The sequence below is a fragment of the Sparus aurata genome, chromosome 11, assembly GCF_900880675.1.
Source record: "Sparus aurata chromosome 11, fSpaAur1.1, whole genome shotgun sequence".
Taxonomy (NCBI): domain Eukaryota; kingdom Metazoa; phylum Chordata; class Actinopteri; order Spariformes; family Sparidae; genus Sparus; species Sparus aurata.
The window spans coordinates 21,770,932-21,786,183 of NC_044197.1; the positions used below are offsets into that span (position 1 = coordinate 21,770,932).

At 39.2% G+C, this 15,252-nt stretch overlaps 1 protein-coding gene across 2 annotated transcripts in view; it reads left to right on the forward strand.

Moving 5' to 3' along the window:
- The first annotated feature begins 1,903 nt into the window (after positions 1-1,903).
- arid3a (AT-rich interactive domain 3A) overlaps positions 1,904-15,252 on the forward strand; it is a 49,959-nt gene continuing 36,610 nt past the window's right edge. The window contains exon 1 of one of the 2 annotated variants that reach the window (XM_030433096.1): positions 1,904-2,228. The gene's annotated coding sequence lies outside the window, so the exon portion shown is untranslated. The remainder of the gene's footprint in view (positions 2,229-15,252) is intronic. The other variant, XM_030433097.1, reaches the window with a different exon arrangement.

A 15,252-nucleotide genomic window follows, 5' to 3' on the forward strand; every position in this document is an offset into this window, starting at 1 on the left:
ATACGAACTTGTAGGAAAGTATTTCTTACGAGAAAAAAAAATACACAAAATAGACACTTATGATGGGGTCACACCAGCTGCACCGCCTGTCAACACGTTCCCGTGTAGACCCTTGAGTACTCTGTGGTTATTTCCTCATAATTACCATAAAGGATCATTTCATCCATAAAAGACAAACATTTATACATTATCTACTCAACCTCATGCCGACTAAAAGTCAGATGAAATGTTATAGTCCACAAATCCTTTCTGGAGCTTCACAGCAAAACAGTGTTGCAGCATTCTCATAAACTGAAGTAGATGGAGACTCTTTTAGGAAAAAAAACATGAATGTTTGAAATGTCTCCATACAGCTCGCCCAGTAAAATCCAAGTCTCCAGAAGCTGGAAGATCCCACGATGACTTGAGAATATGTTATTTACACCCTTTTTTAAGCTGAAATTTTCACTGTAAGCCAAGAGTGTTAGTGAGCACCATATCTGAAGTGCAAGCACAAGCTCGACCACAGGTCAAAGGTGTAAAAAACTTGTTTTTAGATTAAAGTGGGATCCTTTTTCTTTTTTTTCCATGTTTTAAAACAAGTTCCCATCTACTACTGTTGTTGCTCCTGAATTGTTTTGTGTGCAACGAAACTTCACCTTACTCACCATTTGCACAAGGCTGAGCAGATGCTTGAATTAGTGTGCTCGTTGGTCGGACCACGTCTATCTTTAAACGCGTACACACCTGTGAAGTTTCATGACTTCATCTTGTTATTGTGCTGACAAAATCAGATGGACATAAACACCTGGCAAAGTACTCAAAACCACTTTTGTGGAGGCTCACCATACAATAGGTGTGCCCAGCACCACATTTTGCCATGGTGACACACACACACACACACACACACACACACACACACACACAACAGACCCACAAGTGGAAAACATTCCCAGCCATTCCCAGGGCTGCACCTCACAAAGTTTCTTCATCATTTAATCTGCACATAATTGTCTCGATTGAACATTTATGCTTTGGTCTTGGTCAGTCTTGGTGAAAAGTTGACGTACACTTTTAGAGGACTTCCAACGATTCCTAAAGCTCTCATTTTTTTGTGATGAAATGAGGGGAACACAAACTACATCGTCACATGAAACACTGATGAAGTTTGGTTGGACAATCAATCTATTATAGGTCTTCTGAAAATCTGAAAATCAAGAGGAGTGGTTAAAAATTCAGCCGGAGGACAACCAGAGGCTTGTGGATGGCCATCAAAAGCCCCTTATTTAGGTTAAAATGGCCAAGAGATGTTTAACCAAATATCAGAAAATACTCTCTGTATATTTTTGTGCAAGCAGATTTGCTCACATTTTCTGTGGCAAAGTGTTGTTTGTGTGTTCCTCTCATTCCATCACAGCAAAACGACAGCTGTGGAAATGACAACAACTTGAAACTGCCTTGATGTACAGGAAATGCTCTTTACAAGGGAAGGGAAAACTTTTGAACACGACGGTAGCTCGGATAGTTGTGCAAAAATATCTGCCCGTGCCTCAGTGATAGTTACTCAATATTTGGAATTTATGCTCGAGAAATATGATTCATCGGTGAGATGTATGTAGTGACACGCTGGTTGGGAAAGTGCAGTTCCTCAGACACACTGCTCGAACATGTGTGTGCAGAGAGGTAAAGTGCACATATATGGGCGGATGCATCATCTTTGAGTGCATCTCCACCAATTTCTTTCTTCTTTTTCTTTTCTTGCCCCACTCGACGACGCGCACCCTCGCATTTACCGACATCCCCTGCTCTGGAGGGAGGGAGGGAGGGTAGGTGGGGGTGGGGGGGTGTATGGGGGGCTGGCCCCTGCTGATTCAGAGGTTAGGAATTTGCATCTGATTACTGTTTGTCAACCAATGATCTGACTGTGCAGACCGGAGAGTCTCTCCACGCCTCTATCTCTCTCTCTCCCTCCGTGCGTCTGTCGGTCTGTGTGAACGTTGCGGGGCTCTCAGAAAACTCTGACAACACAACCGCACGCAAAAGCCGACTGCGCGGATATCATGCCGTCACGTGAAACCGCTTTAATCGTAGCCGGTAAGCACACGAGCCACATCTCCTCTTCCTCTTTCTGGTGCTTTTCTCTCCGTGCGTAAAAGCGAAGAGGGAGACTCACTGCGCTCACAGACGGGGAAAGCAGGAATGTTTCTTCCGGTTCCAAAGAGTGTAAAAACGGAACGGAAGCCGATGTGGTAAGTTCAAATATATCTTTACTTCTCGTTCGCCTTTATAACTGACTTATACATCATATTCTCTGTGTGTGTGTCTGTGTGTGGCTTCCTTCTTTTTCCGCTGCTTCTGGTTTACTTGTCACTCACAGGAGGCAGCTATTTTGTGGTAGTTTTTTTTTTGTATATATATATATATATAGATATAACGTTATCACATCGCGGGATCAATAGTGTATTGCTAAGGTGGCCGATGTACTCACCTGCCATATGTCAGCCAGCAAACGTCATTTAACGTTCGTTGGGTGTAACGGCGCTGTTTCTTGTAATAGCTGTTTGATTTTTACACCGACGTTTAACCGAATATAAAGAATTAAAACATATGTGTGTATGTCACAAGCTAGCAGAGGTCGTGTTTTTATGTTTTCCTGTAAGCTTAAAAAAAAAAAAAACAACAAAAAAAAAAACACTCACACACACACAAACTCGTGTAACTGAAACTTTATTAGCCGCTAGCTAACATTCGAGTAACGATCGTAAACTTGATTTGATGTGCTTGTCGTAAAGCCATAATGCTAACTTGGCTAGCCCTTTTAGCTAATATTACAAGCTGATTATTTAGCTCTAGGTCAGTGTCGGATAAACCCACTGCTCGTGTGTGTGTTGTGGAAGACTTGTGGGCCAAATAGCTAATTAAGACGATGTTCGAGTTGCGGTGGGGGGTGGATACGTCAATTTCCAATCCAGTTTTTTTTTTTTTATTATTTATTTAAGTTAACTGTCCTTTACAAGGTGACAGTACATCCTGTCACTTTGACCAGACAAAATGCAGTGTTTTTGGTCAAAGAAGAGACAATAAGATGAGGCTGCTTTTAGGCCTTTTTTGCTATTCATATTAATACCAGGGGTCGACTGATATGGCTTTTTCAGGGCTGATACTGAAACCAATCATCAGAAATCAAGGTGTCAAAAACCAGTTAGGGGGATGAACCCAAATACAGCTTACTCAAGTACTGCTCTCAGATATAATTTAGAGGTACTCTAATTGAGTATTTTCTTTTTCTTTTCTTTTCTTTTTTTTTTTTTGCTTCTCTATGCTTCCCCTCCAATACATTTATGTGATACATTTGGGTACTAGTTACTTTTCAGATTCACATCTTTCAGTGTTTATAGGTCAATAATTGCGATGCAGTGTGGATGGTTCGTTGTGTGAGAGGATGTTGCATCACAGCCAAAGTAACACATATTAAATTTTTATTTTATTTGCCAATTGGACAGAAAAGTCACTGGTAATCGGAAAAAGTGCTGAATAGGCTGATCTGTAATTGACACCAAAAAAGGGGAGTGGGAGTGATGTTTTAGTATGTGAGACATGTATAAACTGCAAACATGCACTTAAAGATGCAGAAAGTAACTGTAAAGGATCAACTCAGGCTCATATCTATCTAATTTTAAAGGAGCACTGTGTAGTATTGGGGAAGAATTTTTAATCAGAGGAGAAAGCTGATGGCTATTTTTTTTCTGTCTGCACAAACTAATTGAGGCTTCTCTATTTGTTTTCATGACTGACTAAATTGAATAGACACACTGATCTTAAAGTACAGCAAAGTATCATGCAGTTGTGCTTGTTTATGTTTGGCGGACCTTGCCACATTTCTAGCTTCAAACTGTTTTCTGGGGACCTTATTTTCCTCTGAGAACAGCTTGTTTAATCAGTTACGGAAAAGATTGTATTAGCTCAATGATATTGTTGAGTTTGAATCTCTTCTCTCAAACCACCAATTGCCTGATTAACATCTACATTATATTATTTGAACGAAGTCCTCGGGCTGTGTTAGCTTCCCGCAGGTGATATTGCATAAATTGCTTGGTATTTCTGTGGAAGTGCAAAACAAAGGTGGAGTCAGTGGATAAAAGAGTCTGTCAGCGTCTGCTGAGATCAAGTCAAATCCAACATGTCAGGGGAGCTATATAAAAACAATGAGCGGCCTTAAGTGCCACAGCCGGGTGGTGAAAAATCTGCTGTACATAACAGGCAGTGTATGACATCAGTGGACATTAAAGGGGGCAGCAAACTTTTTATCCCAAGTGGTTTCAAAAAGAGCTCAGGAAGCCTTCCTTCTGTATTTTTCAGGAGATACTGGCTGGTTGTGTCAAGCTGACAAACCTCACAGCCACAACCAAAACTGACATGGTTTGTGGTTGGTGTTATAGTTTCTCACCAAGTAGCGGGGGTGGGGAAGAACAGGCACAGGAAGCTAGTTTGGTTTTAAAGCCTTGTATAGCACTTTGTCTTAATGACCTTAAACATATACGTTCTGAGAACAGAAAGTCTGGTTTCAGTAGAGAACTTCATTGTTCTGGGCTGATGTAAATGTGTTTGTCTTGGAGATGTTTCCACCTTGTCGAATTGAAAGCTGTAAGTTTATTTAAACATAGATTTAGGATTAGGAACGTATGGCCAGCGATCAAGTTCAGGTCTTAAAAGGCCTTTGCTTGTTTTTGCATAATGTCGGCTGGCGCTTATAAGTAATGTATGTTAGTTACACAGCTTGTTATAAAAGCAGGTTTATAGAAAGACTTTTGTTGTTGCTTTTGATTTGAAGAAGTGGCGCTTATGTTGTATTTTGGTAGATACAATTTCACATCACAGAAAGGTGTTGAATAAATGGTAGACCTTAAACCTGGAGATATGTCAGAATCAGATTGATCCTGTAGGATTGATCAAACTATGATGATATAGCTTGATTACTGCATCCGTTCAGGCTTGCAAGCTGCATTAGTTATGTAATGCAGGTTCATGAAGTTATTAGGCTGTTGTAGCTGATGGAAATTATTCTTATTACAGGCACCAATAATTACCTTATGTCACAGTGACTATGTTACTATAAAGATACACAAATTGCATCAAGAAAAATGTCTGCACAGTCGACACATTACCAGACAGAAACCTAAGGAAGTACTGTAATAAAATCAGTTAATGCAATCAAAAAGATTACATATATAGAAAGGTAATGCAGTGCTAAAACGGTTGGTCAGCAGAAAATTCATTGAAAATGGGGCTTGTCATAGCTGACAGACGTTTGCTTCTTCCTGTCTGCTAACATCCCTGTGTGTCTTGTCATAGCGTTGACGTAGTGTGCTCTTGGTTCCCAGGAGTGTGTTTCCTTCTCTTGCAGTGTGAAAGAGTCCGCCTGGCCTCAAGTGCTTGGTGAGATCTGTACTGAAACCAACTCCGGTTCACACAAAGGCCAGTGTGTTAGCTATGTTCATCCCATGTAGAGTCCAAGTTACATCTGTCCTTTGTAGATTCAAAATTCAGTGTGTTTAAGTTTGTTAATTGCACACACTGATATGCAAAGTGGGCCGTGTCATTCAGATGTTGACTTCCTGTCTGATCTCAGCCTGGGGTTATTTAAAGAACATTTGGAAGAAGTAAGTGCAGTATGCCGATGGCATGTTTGCCTCCGAGCATTGGTGCTGAGTAAGTGGCAGTCACTGGAAAATGGCCAGTAAACTGGTTAGTGGCAGTGAATTAATGACAGACAAACATGTAGAGACAAGACAAACAGGTCTGACGTCTGTTTTCTTGTTATCAAACTATAATCCTTTACAAGGTCGTAAGGGCAGCTTTAAATGTGGTCACGGCATTACCCTTTAAGGCATAAAGGCGTGGGCTTGTGACACGCAAATGTTTCAGTAGTAACCCACCTGTAAATATTAGCGTTAATTGTATCAGAGTGAATGTGAGCTCTGTCTGTGCACCACAAGCTTTCCTGCCATTAAAGAAGTTGGAAGCAGCGTGGCTTGGCTGGCTTTCAGCTGTTCCTGTGCCAAAAGCTACAATTCTGAAGGGCCTGTGCAGCACGTGGGGCTTTGACTCTGTTATGCTGCCAAAAACTGCAGGAAAAAAAACTCACAAGTTACTTCACTGCCTGGGCCGGAGCCATGGGGGAATCCCAGCAGGGCTGACGGTGACGCAGGCAGAGCCGGCTAAGGAGAGGTCTGAGAGCTTTTGGGATACCCTGCAGTTCCTGCACCGAGCTGCCAGGACAGTCGCAGGCTTTGTGTATTCAGGCAGTAGTCGACACTTGGGTCAGTGTCAGCGTGATCTATCCTGGTACATATCTGCCCGGATACCAGCACACACAGCTGCAACATGCTGACATGTCTGTCAAACCTGAAGCATTTGTATTTCATGTTGGCGTCTGCAAGTGCTGGCAGCCTGCCCAAGCAATCAAAAGCTAATTTAATTGGATCCCTGCCAAAAGATACACATCCCTTGGGAGCGGGTGTAGCTGCCAGTTTTCATTAGGCCAAGCGCAGGCACATGAAACTGTAACCCACATTTAGCACAGAAGTGACAATTTTTGTTCTGGATGCCCCTCCTGGACAATGCACAGAGCTCTTTATCTAAGATTTCCATTCGCCTCTCCGCAGACAAAAGACTTGATTGTTAAAGATCACAATGCCATGACGTGACTGCACAGTCACCATATAAACCAACACGTTAATCCAGTTTGGGACGTTCATGCCATTCAGTGAAAATGCAAACCCCCTACCCCACCTCTCCCACACTAGAGGAGCTATCATCATACCGTCAGTCTAGAGTTACAGCAGCGGTGCATCGAACGCTGCGAGCAGCAACATGCAGCCCGACGCCTGAAACCCTGAGAGTTTTTATGGCAAAGTCGGTTAACACATGTGAGGAATTTGACTATGTGGGTCGTCTCTGCAGCAATCTGAGTTGTAGAGGTACTAGAGTTGTTTCCCCCCTACACAATCCTCACATGGTTTCCTGGCAAAACTGACAACACTTTTAAAGGAAACTATGGATATCAGTACAAGTACAAAAGCTTTAGTTGTCTGATTTCTGCATGAACAGAATGCAGATTTTTCAGAGTGTTTGCTCCCTGTGAATAAGAATGGTCTGTGTTTTTCCACTAGAGCTGAAATCACATGGGATTTATGTCTGCTCTCATACAGTCTTCATTTAAAGCTATAGGTGAGGTTGTAACATGGGGAGGTCAATATCCACACTTCTGCTGAATCAGCAGATCCTATTTTTTTTTTCATTTTAACTATTCATCTGATGACTCTTTCATGGTTGGAGGAAATGCTTTCATATATAGCTACGTTCAGATGTTTTCTGTGTGTTTCCCTGTGGGCTGTCCTGTCTTTAAATAGCACGTGTCTAACATATAGAAAACACTCTTTTTAACCCACGTAGGAATATTTTGTTCCACTTGTAGCATTTGACCCTTTTTATTCAAGAACAAAGACTAAAGAAGGTGGGTCTTTTAGGTTAATACTGATATTTTGTGACCTGGGTCACTCATAGCTGGAGTCTTCTGCCAACATCCATCGACTTATATAAACCATCATTAACCAATTGTAAATGCATAGTTATTAGATGTTAATTAACAGTTACTTTTAATTAACAATGAAATATGTATTAGGCAATTATAAAAGTTCATAAACATTAGTTGCAACTTTGCAATAAACAATTAATTTATTACTATCATTAATACTTTTTTAACATTTATTTATTATGGCTATGATAAAGTTTTACCATACTTGTAATTGAGCCGAATATCTACATTACATTTGAATTTACAAGCACAGAGTCAGGTCTTTTTACTTTTCTTTCTGTCATCCATTTACAAGAGAAAAGCAACACTTAACTCCAGATTTTTTTATTTATTAGATCGAACTTCAGATCATTCTTGCTGTAATATCAGTTCCGATCACTCTGAGCCTCTCTCGCCTGAACAGCTGACTCCTGTTGCTTGATAGATAGCCACAGCTTTCACTGCTGAAAAGTGGATCACTGGATTATTTTTGCTATATGCCCACTTAATTTATGGCATAGCTGGGGCTAATCAGATTTGGCTCGCTGTGTTGCCTCGGCTCACTGGAAGAGGTCAGTGGAAAGTGCGTGACGAGCCAGCGCGACACTTCCTCAATGATCTTGTTGTTGGTGCAATGAGGCTCAATGGAGCCTGTGTTATTGCCTTTGCGAGGTAATACTGCAAGGAATGTGAGAGAGGGACGCATAATCAAGACCAGCACCACTGACCGACTTCTTTATTATGCTTTTTTTTATGTAGAAAGGAACATGAATGGCTACTGTTTGGCTATTCCCGTCACAGTTACTCTTTAACTTCTGTCATATTAACTGCTAACTAGTTAATGTCATAAATCAGACTTATTTGAAAACACTCAATGTAAAAGTATCTGTTCAATGATAAGCTAAATGAAAAACTGACTTTGAAAAAAAATGTTGCATCAAAATAAAATGAAATTAATTATCACACACAATTTATGATGCAAATCTTATTGTATCTCGTTTTCATATGAAATGTAATACTACTGTTGTGACTAGTCTGTATCAACCCAATATTTATTTATTTTCCCCAAAACTGGGAAGGCTTTTTATTCATGTTTTTGCGTTTCTATTTACATCTTTAAAATAAACATTTAGGTTTAAGATAAAGGACATTTCCTGTCAAACACCAGGATGTTAAATGAGATCTTTTCTGTTGCCACCACAAACATGATGTTTTTGCACAGCACGGCATTAAACTAAGGATGCGCAAGAGAATAAAAAATTATGATACGATTATTTTGACATATATTGCAATATGATTCACAAGTGGGGATGTGTGGGAATGATCATTTTTGCGTTGCCATTTTCATTTTCTAAGAAACTATTAAAATGATGATGATGCGACATTTGTTTGCTTTTATGCAAAACAAGAAAAAATGTGCTCTCGAATACCTTTATTGAAATGCACTTTTGTGTTTATCAGCTTCTGTGGATATTACACTTGGCTATATTGTGATTTAGCTACAGGGAGGAGACTCAATGACTGAAATGAAAATGGCCCAATAGAGGTGGTCCTGGGTGATTCAAGTCCCCAAAAGCACAGTGATACCAAGTGAATGTGAACAGATGTTATTTACACCTGTTAGGTTGATCTAATGCACCCACTTCATACAGGGTTAGTGCTAATGCTTTTAGCTTAGCAAGCTACAGTGAAGATTTTGGCTATAAAAAAAGAGTCCTCATCTACCTAGCTCATTTAGGAGAACACTGCAACACATTTTTGCTGTTAAGTTCCACAAATATTAATGGCAGAATTTTATTCTTTGATAGGCATGATACTTTCACAAATGTCTAATGTCATATAATATATTCACGTGTCAGGAGGATTGGAAAGTTCCAAAGTCATATCAATATCAAAGAAACAAAGATGGACTGATAAAAGCTGTCTTGAGATAGAACGGTCTGATACCAGACAGGAGGTGTCTTATTTGTCCAGGAACATTTGTGTTGATAGCGTCAGTACAAAGCCTGTTTCACCACTAACAGAGCAGTATGTGCACAGTGCACATAACAACTGTGCTGAGAGATAATAAAATAATTCCTGACACTTCAAACTACACGTAAACTGCACTCCACGGCTGGTTTTGATAAAAATCATCTGACTAGAGTCAGGTTGGAGTCTTTTATTCAAAGCCAGTGTACCATGAGCGTGAACGTGATTTCTAATTTGATAAAGAAAGTACAGTACATCTTGTGCCACCTCAAGAAATCAAACTGCATCAACATGATATCCAGGGTGAGCATTATGGTGCCACCCCCACTGATTTACATGGGATTGTCAGGAAGTAAAGAGCAGGAACAGCCGCGCAGAGCGCCAGAGATGGAAGATCATAATTGATCACTACTGCTTTCAGAATCTGGTACTCTCTGCTTTTCCAGTCTAGCAGAACAGACAGAAGTTAGTTTTGAAGTCTCGCAAAAGACCTCAGCAATTTCATCTTTAACCACACTGCTTTATCAGGCAAAAATCAAGATGATTTCTTTCAGTACGCTAAGTGAAAACTGAAATGAAATGCAAGATATCTATCTGCACAGAGGTTGGCAGATGAAACTACTTATCGATGAAAGACCCTGGTTTTTGTGTGTGTTGCATTATGAGAACTTCAGGAACTCTTACTGCAAGTTTGTAACAAAAATGCTAAAAAAACATGTGCAGTAATTCCTTCACATTCATTGCGGTATTGGAAAACTTCCAGACTTTCCAGACTCCATTTTGCAGGTTTCGTTAATATGAGCAGCCATTCGTGTGTGTGTATATATATATATATATATATATATATATATATATATATATATATATATATATATATATATATATATATATATATATATATATATATACATATATATATATATATATATATACATATATATATATATATATATATATATATATATATATACACATATACATAAATATATATATATATACATATATATATGTGTGTATATGTGTATATGTGTGTGCCTATATGCATGTATGTGAGGCAGCGTTGGTCTCTTTATCTCATTGGAATTAGACCCTTAGCTCTCCTCCTTATCACTCTGCCCTGTTTGCTCAGACCTTGCAATCTTCCACCTCTCAAATGTGGGTTTAAAAAAACAGAAAAGAGGATTAACCCATTAGCTCTCATCATTTCCGGCCTTCCTTTAGCCAATTAAGGTTTTAAATGAGGCCTAAGGGTCTTGAAGGGTCAGCTATGCATTTTGAGGGATTGTCTTTTGCATTTATGTTTGTTTTATGGTATTTCTTATGGGGAAATCAAGGACAAAGTGTTGTCACATAATCTTCCATGTATAAAGCTTTCTATCACGTGATCAGTTCTACATCTCATGATGGTATCGCTTAAAGACGGCGTGCACGCTTGGTTTGGTTTCTCCCAGGTCGAGTTATTTTTCTACCCTGTCATAAAATGCAAATTTAAGCTTCAAAATGAATGTAGGAATGAAATTTATGTGCGAGAGAGAAAACGAGTTGGACAGCAAACGGACAAAATGGCAGTGTTGAGGTGGAGCTGTTAACTGCAATCAGAAAGGAGATGTATTTAATTAATTAACTTAGTTCAGTCTGAGTAATTTTTTAAAGAAAACGCAGTCAAACTTTTCCTTTTCCTGCTTCTTAAATATGAGTATTTTCTGGTTTCTTTACTATTCTAACAACTGATCATTAATCAGTTACCACTAAACAACTATTAACATCTTAATCAACAATGAATCACTCACCAAATCACAACAGGATTTACATTTGTACTTTGGTTTTTGGTAAGCACAAGATGACAAATAGTTGTTTTTGATGTGGAGGCAAACTAGTGCATTTAGAAAGCTTTCATAAAGAACTGAAAATAAAATTGTGCAGGAAATCCTCCATTAGTCTGCAACGTATTTCCTCAGCTTGCAAATGGCCTTTATCCCAGACGTGGTAAATGTCACAGAGTTGATGGGGCAAAAACCATGAAGCAACACTGTTGGTGTAAATGAGTTTGGCTGGAATGAGACGTACTACAGACGGGCCATGAAACATGTTAGTTCCCTTACTCTCAGAATTCATCAGATATGACACAGTTTTTGAACAAAGGAGGATTTCCATAGAATAGCAGGTTACCCTCCCAAGGGGGTTGATAATGTAAAGTACAGTGGTGATTTCCCTTGTAGGCCACATTATAAAAGAGATTCAACCGGGTTTTTTAAGGGGATTCATCCCTGGACCACTGAAACTCAGCTATAGTTTAGATATTGAATGCCTTATCTCCCTAGTCAAGGTCTGGTTATTCATAATGTGTGAGAATGAGATACCAAAGACAACCTCTAGCCTGTTTGCACAACCCGAAAAAGGGTTAGTGTTGCTTTACTAGCCTCCTATAATGCTGTTTTTATCCTGTATCTATGACTGTACATAGTGTCTGAAATTAACTTTTTAACTCAATGGCTTTTTTATATGTCACATATGTCTTCATTTCAGGACATTCTATAGAGATAAAAAGATGTGCTGTTTAATACAAAATTTGAAGCAAAAATATTTTAGTAAATTGAAGCCTAAATAAAAAAAAAGTCCTGCATGTGAAACCCCTTGTTGTTTGATTGTGTCAAACTCTGACACAGACGGCAGAGGACAAAACGTTTCACAAAAACGTGTTAGAGACTCTCAGCGTCTTTTTTTCTCATTATAGTACTACTTTGATACAAACATTAACCTGCCAGTTTGGCGTTAAATCCACCATCTTTAGGCAGTCAGTGGGTGTTAGTGTTTAAAAATCAAACAAATTAAGGTGCCATTTTGATTAAAATAGCTGGAAGAAGGCAATTCATGTGCTGTTACACAACACCAGCTGGTTGTGCCAGAAGATTAAGAATTAGCGTGGACGCCAGAGTGCACAGATGTGGAATGCCTTTGTCAACCTGTTGCTTGTTTTTATCAAGAATAAGCATGAGGGGGTCATTTGAAGGTGTCTTGATGGTTCAAACATTTTAGATACGCATACTGGTTCCTGAACAATACTTTTTTCCATACCAGTTTATGAAATGTGTTGTAACAAAAGATTACATTACACATTGATGTGAGCGTGGTGAGCGAAGTCTCTTGGCTTAAACTTGTGTTTTTGTTGGAGTTATACCTGCACACTCATCAGTTTTCTATGACTGTAGACAAATAGACCCATGTATCAGTGCTAGGTTTTTGTTTGGCACCTAGCTGATTCTCCTTCCTTTCAGGCAGCTACATGCACACGTGTTGAAAACATTAGACCTTTCTTCTTTTTCCATTGTACAAACATCTAGTTCTGTGTTTCCATGTATTCTCGACAATCACTGCTGCTATATATTACAGGCTTTGTTATCATTAAAACCTGCCTCCTCATTTAGGGAAGCAAGGAGAACGTGTAGTGGCGCAATGTAATTTTCACCATCTAGCATGTCGGAAATCATGATGCCTGTGATGAACAGTGGCATGAAACAAAGCGACCACTTCTGCTTCCCTCCGCACAGGAAGAGTCAACAGCGTTTTTGTAATCACTTCTGTCTTTGAAATTACATATATGACACACAGGAGTGAGGCTGCGTAGGAGGCAGTATTATTTCTGGCTCCAACATGGAGTGAACACATGATGTTGTGCTTATTTGCACACGGGTTCAAAGTGTCTGGCTCTTTGACATGTTGTGTAATGGGTATTGTAGATATTATAGTGTGCACATACAAATATGTATGGGCTGCTCTGAAGTGGATTTGCCTAACTCATTTAATGCAAAATACATGGATCCTAAAGAGGTGCCACCAGTAGTTCTTGGTGTCTCTCTGCTCCAAGTTAAGTAGAAGAGAAACAAGTCTTCTCAGTCAGAACAGATCCTGTTAGGTTTCCACTTTGTACTGGTGCTGCTCTCCTTCTGACAACTGCAGGCGTTCAGTTGTGCCTCTATATGTAATGAATCAATATTAAATATCTGTCGGCTGCCTCGCTGCATCTGCTCCGTCAGTTGTCACTTCCTTCACCCGCTGAAGAAACACAAGTTTCACAGCTCTTATTTCCTTGCGCAACATTTTCTCTAACATACAGCCATTGTATAGCGTGACTGAAATACTCTTTCCTGTGCTGGCTGTGGTTCATTCTTGACCGTTGCTTGATATAGCTCTGTTGTATAACATTTTGTCGCCGCGTTGCATTTTATTTCACACCTTTGTAGGCAATTTGCTGCGGTGGCAAAACTTTTTGCATTTAAAGTGCATTTGTTGCTGTGGTATTAGACCAGTAAAGGGTGTCAGCTTTAAATGCTGACTGCTGATGGGTGGGTGTTTTGGTTGGACCTGAGGGCATTTGTCTACTTGTTTTTCTTCAAACTCACTATCATGGCTCAGCCAGTTCATTTCACTCCTCTGTATTAGAGAGAGACAAAATGTGCCAATTCTTGCATTTTATGAGAAGTTACACAGCTTTTTAAAATCTTTCCTGCAAATTATTAAGGGCTGAAGAGTTTATCAAAATATTATTGAAATCGCAACATGAAAAAATTGAATACGTAGTAGTTGCTGCAATCTTTTGAGCAGTGTGAAATGTGTAACCGAGCAGCTTTATAATGAAGTACTGTGGTGCTGCAGAGATGCCTCCTGGCCCACAAACCTTTTCTCGAAATGTAAAAAAAATGTTGGGACAGACCTCAACAAATGTCAGATTTTAATACTTATGTTTGTTGAAAATGAAAATCCCTATGCAAAAATGATCATTTCCACTTATTGGGAATCATGTTATAATAGCAATATTACATTTTTTGTTTTTACCATAATAAACAACCTTAAAATACATGTATTGTGTAAGACGGACAACAGCTAATGTCATGTAAATTATTCTATGAGGAACTGCAATATGTCTGATGTGTCACCTGTGACACAGTTCCTTACTCATTTGGAAATTACTGATATTGTGTTAATCTGAGCTGCTCTTATTGAAGCGCTTGACTCAGACATGGCTCAAACACATTAGACAGGTATAGACCTTGTACGCTGTTGTTTGTTGCCCTTGTTTTTAACTCAAACCAAGGACATGTTGAAATGTTATTATTATTTATGTTTAGCCACACAAAAAACTTGGTTAGATTTACAAAAGGGTCATGTTTTTGCTGAAAATACCTGTTCTGGTCACAACAAACACAGCAGGAGATGTCCCAACTTTTTGTTAAAAAACATCAGTTTTGTCTCAAAACAAACACAGCTAGAAATTGTCCCCAAGTCTACTGAAATATGTCTAGTGTTTTTTCGCACTCAGAAATGTTCAAACGCAGCCTCGAACTGCGTTTGAACGCTTAACTCCCAACACCGTCCGATGCAAAAGTAATGTCATAAACATGTCATTTGAACATGATATGACACGTATTGTAGAAATGTCAATATGCTAAGTATGACACATACAAATGTGAATCTGTCAATAGTTTGCAGGAAGACAACTGTAACCACCAATGTTTTATAGTGGCGACTGGGCTGTTGTAGCTGTATGTCTGTTTTTATCTTTCTGTAAATTGTTCTCTGTGTTAGTACAAAGAAAACAACTTAACACTAGTGTCACATTTGATGTACATGAACATATTAAGCCAAAAAAGCGGATTCTGATCTCACAGATTTAGGCCTACACAATTTTTTTCTGGGCTTCCATTTGGATCTCCTCTTGTCTGTCTGAT